The 11,079-nt window shown below is 36.6% G+C and overlaps 1 protein-coding gene across 1 annotated transcript in view; it reads left to right on the top strand.

Moving 5' to 3' along the window:
• The first annotated feature begins 344 nt into the window (after positions 1-344).
• Positions 345-11,079, top strand: part of LOC117224818 (UNC93-like protein) — a 36,979-nt gene continuing 26,244 nt past the window's right edge. Inside the window, exon 1 of the mRNA XM_033477969.2 lies at positions 345-470. The gene's annotated coding sequence lies outside the window, so the exon portion shown is untranslated. The remainder of the gene's footprint in view (positions 471-11,079) is intronic.

Raw genomic sequence — 11,079 nt, 5'->3', positions numbered from 1 at the left:
ATGTTGTCAGTAACCGTGAGAGGAGACGTTACAAAGAAACCAATCTCTGGAGACCGAGATGCAGCGGAAAAGTCTGGATCACCGTCGTCGACCGCATCCGAGGGAGCGTGTCCTCGATCGAAACGCTGAGAAATCACGAATCCCGGAACCGATCCTGAAGGAGCGCAACAATCGGCCGGTGTGCCGGGAATACAGATGTGGTTTGTCTCGATTCGATAAACATCAAAATCCCTACTCAAATAGCTGCACTGATACACAGCGAGAGCGTGAACGAACGAAAAATATGCTGGTGGGGCTTGGGCTCGGTGATACGCCGGTTTGACCGCGTGATTTCGTGTTCGATCAGTGCTATTTGATCCGCTGCGCTCGTTGAAACGACCGGTCGGGATCGTGCTCGGCGAAAAAGATGGTGGAACGGCGTGAACAGGTGTGAACCACTCTGTGCCCAGGGATTACTCCTCGTCGCGTAGGTGAGAACGAGATTGGATGGGTTCTTTGATACAACAATCAGGATTCCCTTTCAGTCGACGATAATCTTTTATTACTATCTCGACATCTCGAAAAGATTTTTTGGAAATTTCTTTCTGGACCACTGTGATGTTTCATTTGACCGATTTTTCTCGATTTCAAGCAGTGCGTTTAAGAGATGCGAATAATAAAACGTCAGTTAATTTGTAAATATTTGTTTATGCTGTCCGTTCATATGGAAATTTCTTTCTGGACCATTGTGATGTTTCGTTTGACCGATTTTTCTCGATTTCAAGCAGTGCGTTTAAGAGATGCGAATAATAAAACGTCAGTTAATTTGTAAATATTTGTTTATGCTGTCCGTGCATATGGAAATTTCTTTCTAGACCACTGTGATGTTTCGTTTGACCGATTTTTCTCGATTTCAAGCAGTGCGTTTAAGAGATGCTCGTGATTTTTTCATTCGAAAATATCTGAGCTGCGAATAATAAAAAGTCAGTTAATTTGTAAATATTTGTTTATGCTGTCCGTTCATATGGAAATTTCTTTCTAGACCACTGTGATGTTTCGTTTGACCGATGTTTCTCGATTTCAAGCAGTGCATTTAAGAGATGCTTGTAATTTTTTCGTTCGAAAATATCTGAGCTGCGAATAATAAAACGTCAGTTAATTTGTAAATATTTGTTTACGCTGTCCGTGCATATGGGAATTTCTTTCTAGACCACTGTGATGTTTCGTTTGACCGATGTTTCTCGATTTCAAGCAGTGCATTTAAGAGATGCTTGTGAATTTCTCATTTGATAATATTGAAGTTGAGGATAATAAATTATCATTAAATCTGTAAACGTATATTTATGCTGTCTATTGCTATGGGAATTTCCTTCGGGACCACTGTGATGTTTTAGTTGTAGGATGCTTTTCGATTCGAAGTAGTTTATTGTAGGAATACTTGTGATTTTTTCATTTCAAAATATCTGAGTTGTGAATAATAAATTGTCAGTTAATTTTTAAATGTTTCTGTACGCTGTCGAAGTGTTTGAGGTGTTTTTTGAGAAGTGAATAACGTGGTCGGGTAACGAACAAACGAGATGCTGTTGATAAAGCTGCACCAAAGATTCAGTAAAATAAAGAGGCGATCAACAGATATCTGATCAAAGTGATTCTGGTTAAGCGATTCAGGATTAGTTGTCTGCTTCGTGATTTTTGGAATCGTAGAAGCATTTTAATTGCTAAGTATAATAGATCAACAGATTACAGAAATCCAGTTTACAATGTTTTAAACAAAGTAATTTAACTGTAATCGCGCCGATAAATAAATTTGTGCAACAGTTACTGAAATATGGATTTGAAATACTGAACTAATAATCAGAATTTTCATTCAATATTAATGATTATTATACTATTCCGTGTATATAATAAGTCTCAGTTGAATTCAATTCGATGCTAGTTAATTTTAAAATAGAAGTAGAAGTGTACATCATTGATCAGACACGCAATTCATGTACTCATCCTCAAATTGCAGTATTATCATTGCAGTATTATCATCGCGGTATATTATTATCTCATTAAAATTAGCATTAGATCAGCTTGCGCAATTTACAAGTCGATTACGTTTGCACATGGGCTGGCACTTAAATAACGGCACGAAAAAAAATAATAATGAAACAGTAATATAAAAACATAGAACTCTACCGATGAATTACAATTACAAATTTCTGCAATAGAAACAATGTTAATGTTTCTAGATTTTTATGCCGTTCATTACCGTGTTTGCTTATTACCGTCCGTTTCTATACGCAGTCAACTGTGTAAACAGCGATTAAGACATAGCCCCATTAGTTTTCTAGAATGATTGGACCTGAACTACTAGTTACAGCAAATCCAATGAAATATTCAATACTTCATCGTCGTTCTTCACTTTAACTAGCATCGCTAATCGATATATAAACACAGAACTGCCTGGATTAACATTTCCCGTGAACGTATTTATTGAAGCTTCCATTATATTGCAATCGAAATGGAGATCATCGAAGGTGCATTTTTTTCAGAGATACTACTAATGTATAAAATCATTAGTCCCTTGATATTCGTTTCTCAAATTAATTCTTTTAAATTCAACTCTACAGTTCGAAGACCAATGCCTCTTTTTAAGGACACTGCAAATTCACGAAATTATTAATTTACTCAGATTCAGTTATCGAGCGAATTCTTCGAAATTGTACTCCACAGTTTTATTCTCTCGCGTGCTATCGACATACTGAAACCATCAGATTAGGAACACACTGTATGCATCTTCACCATCAAGCTGATAGCATCATGCGTGTTGTTGTGCAATTACTTCTCACAGTTCGTTTTCGCGATTAATATCCAGCGATTACTTCTCATTAGAACGACAATCCTGGTTTCCTCGTTGCACGCCGAGACGCCAGCCTGAACAAACTCAACGTGGCTCGACCGCATCGGTGATCTTGCCGCGATAAAGAAATTAAAATAACTCGAAGAAAAATGAAGTTTTCACGTTGATATTTTTACTGTAACTTTTCTACACGATATTAGAGTACACTGTTTTCAGCTGAGTGCCCGACGTTGATGAATTTGCTGCTCGGAAAACAGTCCGCTGAAAATTCGATCCCGAATCGATCCTGTTGACAGAAGTCGAGCGGCCCCTCGTTATAAATTATCGAACTTCCTACAAGTGAAATTATTCAAGCAATTACCGCGGAAAGATGAAGCTTTTCAGGTAATCAACTGCTGTTAAACAGTGCCCGGATGGATGTAATTAACTCCGCGAGTTTGCTCCGGTTTTCTCGAAAGAAGTCAGCCGCTCGGAGAAAGTAATTAACATGTTGTAATAAGTGACGTGATAAAGGGCCCTGCGAGGCTTCTGGAGAAATTGTTCGATTATGTTACATGAATCGATCAGGCCTTCGAGACGACCGTGGAAAAAACCTTTCTGCTGCGACACGACACGACGAGTACCCAGTGATCTGAATTAATTACGGGTCGTCGAAGTGGAACCATCGGAAACGTAATTATCTTGTATTATTAGTGCGCGGAATGTTGTTAAATTTTACGACTGCCGACGATTCATTTCTCCGAATTAAACAGCCGGACGCGCTTCTGCTAGAAATGCAATCGAGTAGAAGCGCGCAAAAAGTACATTAAAATTTTATTTTGGAACTTGTAGCGAGGATCGTATAAATCTACTAATTGTTGATGCGGCAATTGGCTTGAAATATAATTATTTTCAGTGCGATGAAATATTTATTAATATATAAATCGTAGCTTCTTATTATCTACGAATTTTTCAATGTTTTCGAACGTGGAAATCTGAAATGGAAAAGTCGGGAATACTGTAATTGCAAACTTAAACTTAATTGCAAAATTCTATAATTTAGCGCAGGAAGTTTAATTCTGTCAAAGTATAGAGAACAAAGGAATCTTATATTCTTTTAGCTCTTTGAATAACAACCCTCAAACTATACCTGTACTTTGGACGAACCTGTAGCTGAATTTTCGAAATAGAAAGTATGATATTTCATCTTGTAATTACAGTCATTGTAATAAAACACAATGGCGCATTATATAATGGAATAATGGAATCAACTCCATTAATTACGACATACAAACGAGCCTCGTAATTAACAAGCTGCTGAAGCCTATAATTTTGAGGAATGGCTTTATTCAGTGGTTAACAAACCGCGACAACAATTTATCACTTTCACGAATAATAAATGCAAGCTTCTGCTTTAATTACTGGAAACTTTCAGTACTCAGGACATTACTACTGGAAACGTCAACATTTCTCTTGAGATCCGTTAAATAAATTACTGTGACTTTCGTCACACTTTTAACATAGTAGCAAAATTTGTATTCCGATATTAAAAATCGTATCACTTTTTCTTATCTGTAAATTACCAAATTTCAATTTGGGTGGCGAAATCGTTGCACAGATATTACAGAAAATTCAGAATCTGATTTATCTCATTTTCTGGTAATATTATTCGCGGATTGTCTTGCGACAGATAAATTGCTAAACAGTGGCATTCTCCTGCAGCATTCCTGATAGCCATCCGCAATCAGGAACAAAGTTTCCAATAAACGATGGATTTCTTCTACGGTTATCCGGGATCCGGTTACGTTAATTTCTCCCGTTCTCAGCTAACGCGATTTTGAGGCCGGGACCTGTCGTTACGTGTTAGGATCTCATTTTTCCCGCAGCGGTATAGCGGTTTCGAGGTCGATCGTTAGTCAAAAATAATTAGGTAGAATCTTTCGACCCCTGTGATTTAACAATGTCAGCGATTTTGCCCCTGCCGGATCGTCGAATAGCAGAGAAACCGTACGAGATAATGTCTTATCAAGTCCAGAGAATTTCCCATTAATTCAATGGTGTACTATGTGTGCCCGGTCAAAATTGCTGTCGATTAAGATACTGGCAGGAAGAATTTCGGAATTTCAGCGTTGAAAACATCGGCTGTTTCATTTACTCTGAATAATTCGTCCTGTAAAATCTTTTAATTAACTTTAAAAAACTTAATTAAATTTTATTGTGTTGTTACACTTAAATGTTGAATGCTTTCTTCTCGAATAGTGCATCATCCTAAAGAATCAAATCTGGAATCGGTGTACTTCCACAGGCTGATTCATAACAAGTACTCGCTCCAAAATTTAACGAAATTTCAACACGACATCCCTGTGCGATTTTAATCATAAAACATTAAGATTGATTCTATACCTCGACAGAATTAATCTTAAAACATACAAGATTTAGGGAGATGAATATTTAACTTTATAGGCCTAACAATTCATGAAATGATATCATGATTCAAACAGCGAATAGAAACTCCACTGTAATATCAGAATAATCGTAAATCTTCGAAGATCATATCATTGATAACTGAAGTTTCAATTCGCGTGCCTGATAATTCGAGAGCGTATGATAATTCTGAATAGCGTTTAAAAATTAATACTCCACTGAAACATCGGAACGATCTTAAAAATTCTCCAAGACCAAATTCTTGATAGCAAAAGTTCAAAATCATTCGTCCAATAATTAATGAAACAATGGTGCAGGGTAATTCAAAATTAATGCTTCGCAGAAACATCAGAATGGACTTAAAATTCTCAAGACCAAGCTCTTGAAAACAGTTCTTCCGTCCAATTAATGAAATAATGCTACGAAATTCTGCTAAAAATAAATGTCCCATTCCAAGTAGGGTATACAGCATCCTCTGGACGCAGAGAATTTTTGAAGAGGACATTTAAAATACGAAATGCAAATTGCTGTAGCCTCCGTAAACAGATTCATGCGTACCGGCTGGAACAATCTCCTCTCCATGGTCACGATACGTTTTAAACCGTTGCGACATTTAAATTGCGTGATCGAACGCTGATTGGGCGTTTTTTTTCCTTGTTAAAGACACACGCTCGAGCGGGCTCGAGCGAGCCTCTCGTGAAAGGAGCAGGAATACCTATTCCCACCAAGGACGACTATTCGCACGTGTCGGGACAATCGCGCGCCGCGATACTAATCGGACACCGTCGATCCGATGATTTATGGAATGGGCTCGCGCGCCTGATGTTATCTAACGCCAAACATTTGTCTCGAATTTATACGAGGGAACTCGAGGTTCGCGTTCTCTTCCATATTAGCGCCGCTATTTAGCTGCGCTCGATCTCGCCGGTGTCAATAACTTTGAAACGCTGTCGTACGCTGCTGCATCGTTGCATTCTTCCGTTGGCCTCCGATTAGCCGTGTTTTACCAAGTACAGAAAAAGAAAATCGTGTCAATCACCGTCTTATTCGGTGCTCGATAAAGCAAATCTTTTTGCTCCACTTCTTCATCAGATTGCGCTTGGTCATGGTTCGTTGAGAGCGCGAACCTTTTTTTAAATGAATTATTAACGATGCTTGCCGGTGCTCAAGTTTTACGCTTGTCATTTGTGTTCTCAAGCGACAGTTCACAGGCGTGGCTCGGTTTATTAACGAACTTTCGTAACACCAGGTATGCGCAGATTAGAAGTTCTATGTCAAGAATAATTACCGCGAGATTTCCCAGAACCGCGTGCACTCCATGAACTAATGTTAATTAGTCGACTCGTATTGCTAATGTATCCTGCGGTCACATTTTATTCTTGCAATTTATATTCGCTTCGAGTTGTGCCAGAATAATTCGAATCGTTTACTAATGTTTTTTCCATGGTAGTACTGCTAGTAATGTTTTAAATAAATCCCTAGTACCGATCATATTCCACGATACTTCGTGTAATCCTTCATTTGCTTTCAATTAATTTCGCATAAAATTATTTTTCTCGTTGACCTTCGAGAAAAAAATACAGCACGTTAAACATAGTGTAAGTTTTTAATTTATTGTTTCTCTGTGCACAACTCTGTGCTTCTCTGTGCATAAAGTTAGACAAGTTACAATTAAGTGGCATCATTTATTAGGTTTTTATTAAATGGCGCAACTGTGACAGTAATATGAAGTTAATATTTTATCACAAAGCAGTCGTACATAATCAAACCTTGCCTTCGTATGTCCAACATCGTTTTAATGGTTATAATAATAATAACTTCACGTTAAAGTGTCTGATCTTATTACAGATATTCCAAATCGTTTTTTATTCGGAACATTTTTATATTATATTATATATTTATATATAATTATACATTATAGTTATATATAAATATATATAATTATATATATAATATAAAAATGTTCCGAATAAAAAACGATTTGGAATATCTGTAATAACAGCAGTATATAATTATATATATAATATAAAAATGTTCCGAATAAAAAACGATTTCGCGAATACCTGTATATATAATATATTATATTATACATATAATATAACTTCTTTTTAATAATCTTCTGATACGAAAATATAAATACAATTCGGTGTATTAATGCATTTCTCTATTTGTTGTAGTATTTTCGTGACTTATGTTGGCTATTTTATTCTTAGAAGGTAATGTTCAAATGTTGCAAGCAGTATGCAAGTTCAAATCGGATTTTATAGAGTTGGCGTAAGTGGAATCAGACGGCAGTGGTCAGACATTCAGCCTCGATGCTTTTGTAGAACCAGCAGAAGCCAGTCCGCCGGATTTCTGTGGCATGTATCATTCAAAGAGGAGAAAACCTGTGCGTATTAAAATTTTTGTTGAATTTCGAATGCCTGCTGCATTCGTTCGCCTTGAAATCGATGCCCGGCGTCGCATAATACGTGTGACACGACGGAGTTGGTCAGGCATCGGAGGCATGCATATTCAGGAACGTCGATAGTATTGCAACATCGAAACGCATGAATTCCTTCTGCGGTATTTTATCCTCGTGTTTCCGTATTATACGGCTGTATACTGTATCTTCGGCAAATAACCAGAATTTTTCCTCGGCTAATATTATCATTCGGTACACGAAGAGTAAACGTCTATGCAATAAGATAAAACACATTATCAGACGATTGTTTGTGATTGTAAAGATATGTGGCCGCTTACGGATCTAGTCACTCGAAAGTTTGCGATTGTTCCCCGACTTCGCAGAAAACGAGAGACCTTTCTGCAGTCGCAGGTTTGCAACTTTGGTTATTCTTCCGTGAAATCGTCGATGTTTAAATAGCAAACATTCGTCGCCACTAGTGTAAATAGTATCACATTTTTATGTCACAATAAATATTGACACACACGGATTTAACGATCCCGGCAGGGTCTGTTGTTTTCAAATAATGTACAGTTGGTATAAAAAGTATTCGAACATCTTTTAAGACGGACTAACTTTTTTATAATTAAACCACGCGATCTAAATTTTTTGGGGGATGTTAGAGGGATCGGTTTACTAGACAATGGCTAAAGCATTGTCTTCAAAAGTTGGAACCGGTTACGATGATAAAAAGATTTTAAAAAAATTGTGCTCTTTTAACTTTTTCATTCTGAGCCTAGAACGAAAATTTCAACCGATTTCAATGAAATTTTCAGTATGCATATAAATCACCAAGATTTACAAAGTGCATTTTTTAAATTAAACTAATACTACCAACGTCCCGAAAAAATTCCGATCGCTTGGCCTATTTGTAAAAAAGTTATTTCGCTTTGAAAGCTGTACGAATTCTTCTCTCACCGTATATCGAGATTTTCATGGGAACCGAAATATTCGGCAACAGACTGTATGCGCGACATTATTTTTTTCCGTTTCGCAAACCATTCGGTTCGTAAAATAACAGAAACATCCGATGCTAATCACAGAATTCAATGCATAAAAAAGTTTTCGCTTTTTTATCCCGTTGTTTTGAATGTCCTGCGAGAATCCGCTGTATTGAAATAAAATAACGAGTCCAGTCCATGCAGCATTTAACAGTTAGAACACACATACACACAGGGCATGCACGCGATATTTATGATTGTAAAAACGTCAACGAAAACAAATTTCCATTTGCACAAACTGGCGCACGGAAATGTGAATTTTAACGAACCGCTTTCATTCTTGTAGATAATCCGAAATTCGTGTAGAAAAACCCAAAAGGGAAAACAATGTTTACCAATAAAAGCTTGACCAATAAAAGTAATTTTCGGAGCCACTCGTAATAATGTAGCAGTCACGCAAGGATGGATAAAATATAAAAACTTAAGACTAAAAAAAGATCTTGAATAGAGAAGGAAAACTCAAAAAATAGATAGATAGATAGATAGATAGATGGATAGATATAGATAGATAAATAGATAGATAGATAGATAGATAGATAGATAGATAGATAGATAGATAGATAGATAGATAGATAGATAGATAGATAGATAGATAGATAGATAGATAGATAGATATAGATAGATAGATAGATAGATAGATAGATAGATAGATAGATAGATAGATAGATAGATAGATAGATAGATAGATAGATGGATGGATAGACTTCTCTAGAGAGAGAGAAATTTATATGAAATATAATTCAATTATATGAGCGGAGATGAAGAACGGCGAATAACATTTGATCCATCTAGTTAATTACAGTATCGATTTATGCTATTGAAGAATTCTAATCCTAAATAATGATAATGCGTTCTATGCGATTCTAGTAAAACGAAAGAATATTGTCGGAAATGTCGAGCTGGCACATAGAAATTAAGCTTTGCAAGAATTTCCGGTCAAGAGACGAAATTGTTAATTAATTTTTATATACAAAGAGTAGTGTCAACATAGGCTTATAATCACGATGAGCATAAACATTAAAGGGAGAGATTCCCAGAGTTGACGCTCACTTTTTTAATAAGATTTGGTGCATTGCTAGAGATCGTAAAGCTGAATTTAATAACACCTGGTTTTTTGGGGAGGGGGCAGAAGACTTATGGTTTATGAAGTAATTAATGTTAAGTTGCTAATAAAAGGCCAGAAACCGCGAGGCGGGAAGCGGTGGGTGCCACGGACAAGTCGCCTGATCACGACGTGCAAAGCATCTCGAAAATTAGAATTTTTCTAACGAATATCAAATTTTCAGAGCAATTGACACCCATATTATCTAACAGGAGGTGCGATACCGTAACTTCTAATCATCGATTCGCCAAAACTGATTGAACATCTGGTAAACTTCCCTTGGAAGTATTTTTCTATGGACTTGAGAGATAAAAAAACGGAATCGTGAATGGAATAAATATATATACAGTAAATTCTCCTTAATTGACGCTTAGATTGTGCACAAAAATGAACAATTTGGGAAGAGAGGTACGATTATTCGAGCCTTGCGGCCCGTTTTTTTATAGTTATCGACAATCGCGCCACAAGGCTCAAATAATCGTGTCTCCTCCTCTCAAATTGTCCACTTTTGTGTATAATCTCAGCGCCAATTAGGGAGAATTTACTGCACTTTGGAATGCTTGCGTCTGTGAATTGGCAGTGATAAATTTCGACAAGGAGCAACTATTGGGTTGGCAACTAAGTAATTGCCGATTTGTTCAATGAAATAAAAGATTTTGTTTTACTTGGAATGAAGTTTAATCTGTAATGTATTTTCCATTTTGTTCGATGACCTTTTGCCATCTCTCTGACAACTTGAAAATTCCACGCTCGTAGAAAGTCTGATCCTTTTCGGCCAAAAACTGAGTTAAGTGAGATTTTACAGCGTCATCATCATGAAAAGTTTTACCACGAAGGGAGTTGTCCAGGGATCGAAATAAGTGCTAATCCGATGGCGCGAGATCAGGGCTATATGGTGGGTGTAACATCAATTCCCAACCAATATCCATCATTTTTTGCCGAGTGGACAAAGACGTGTGCGGCCTAGCATTGTCCTGGTGGAAAATGACACCTTTACGATTGACCAATTCTGGTTGCTTTTCCTTGACCGCTGCATTCGATTTGGTTAGTTGCTAACATTCACGGATAATAAAAAATAACATAATAATAATAATAATAATAATTTTATAACATAACATTTACGGATATCATAAAAATGGGAGTGAGAGACATCTATATAACTGAAATCGGCAATTACTTACTTGCCAACCCAATAGTAGGAAGTAATATCTCAATAGATGTTACCTGTTGAATCAGGTACTATCAATTATTACTAATAATTAATACAATAAAGTAATAATAATAATAAGTAATAAGGGAAATAATA

The sequence above is a fragment of the Megalopta genalis genome, chromosome 4, assembly GCF_051020955.1.
Source record: "Megalopta genalis isolate 19385.01 chromosome 4, iyMegGena1_principal, whole genome shotgun sequence".
Taxonomy (NCBI): Eukaryota; Metazoa; Arthropoda; class Insecta; order Hymenoptera; family Halictidae; genus Megalopta; species Megalopta genalis.
Note: the sequence above shows the minus strand (reverse complement) of the source record. Positions and strands in the feature narration are given on the sequence as shown.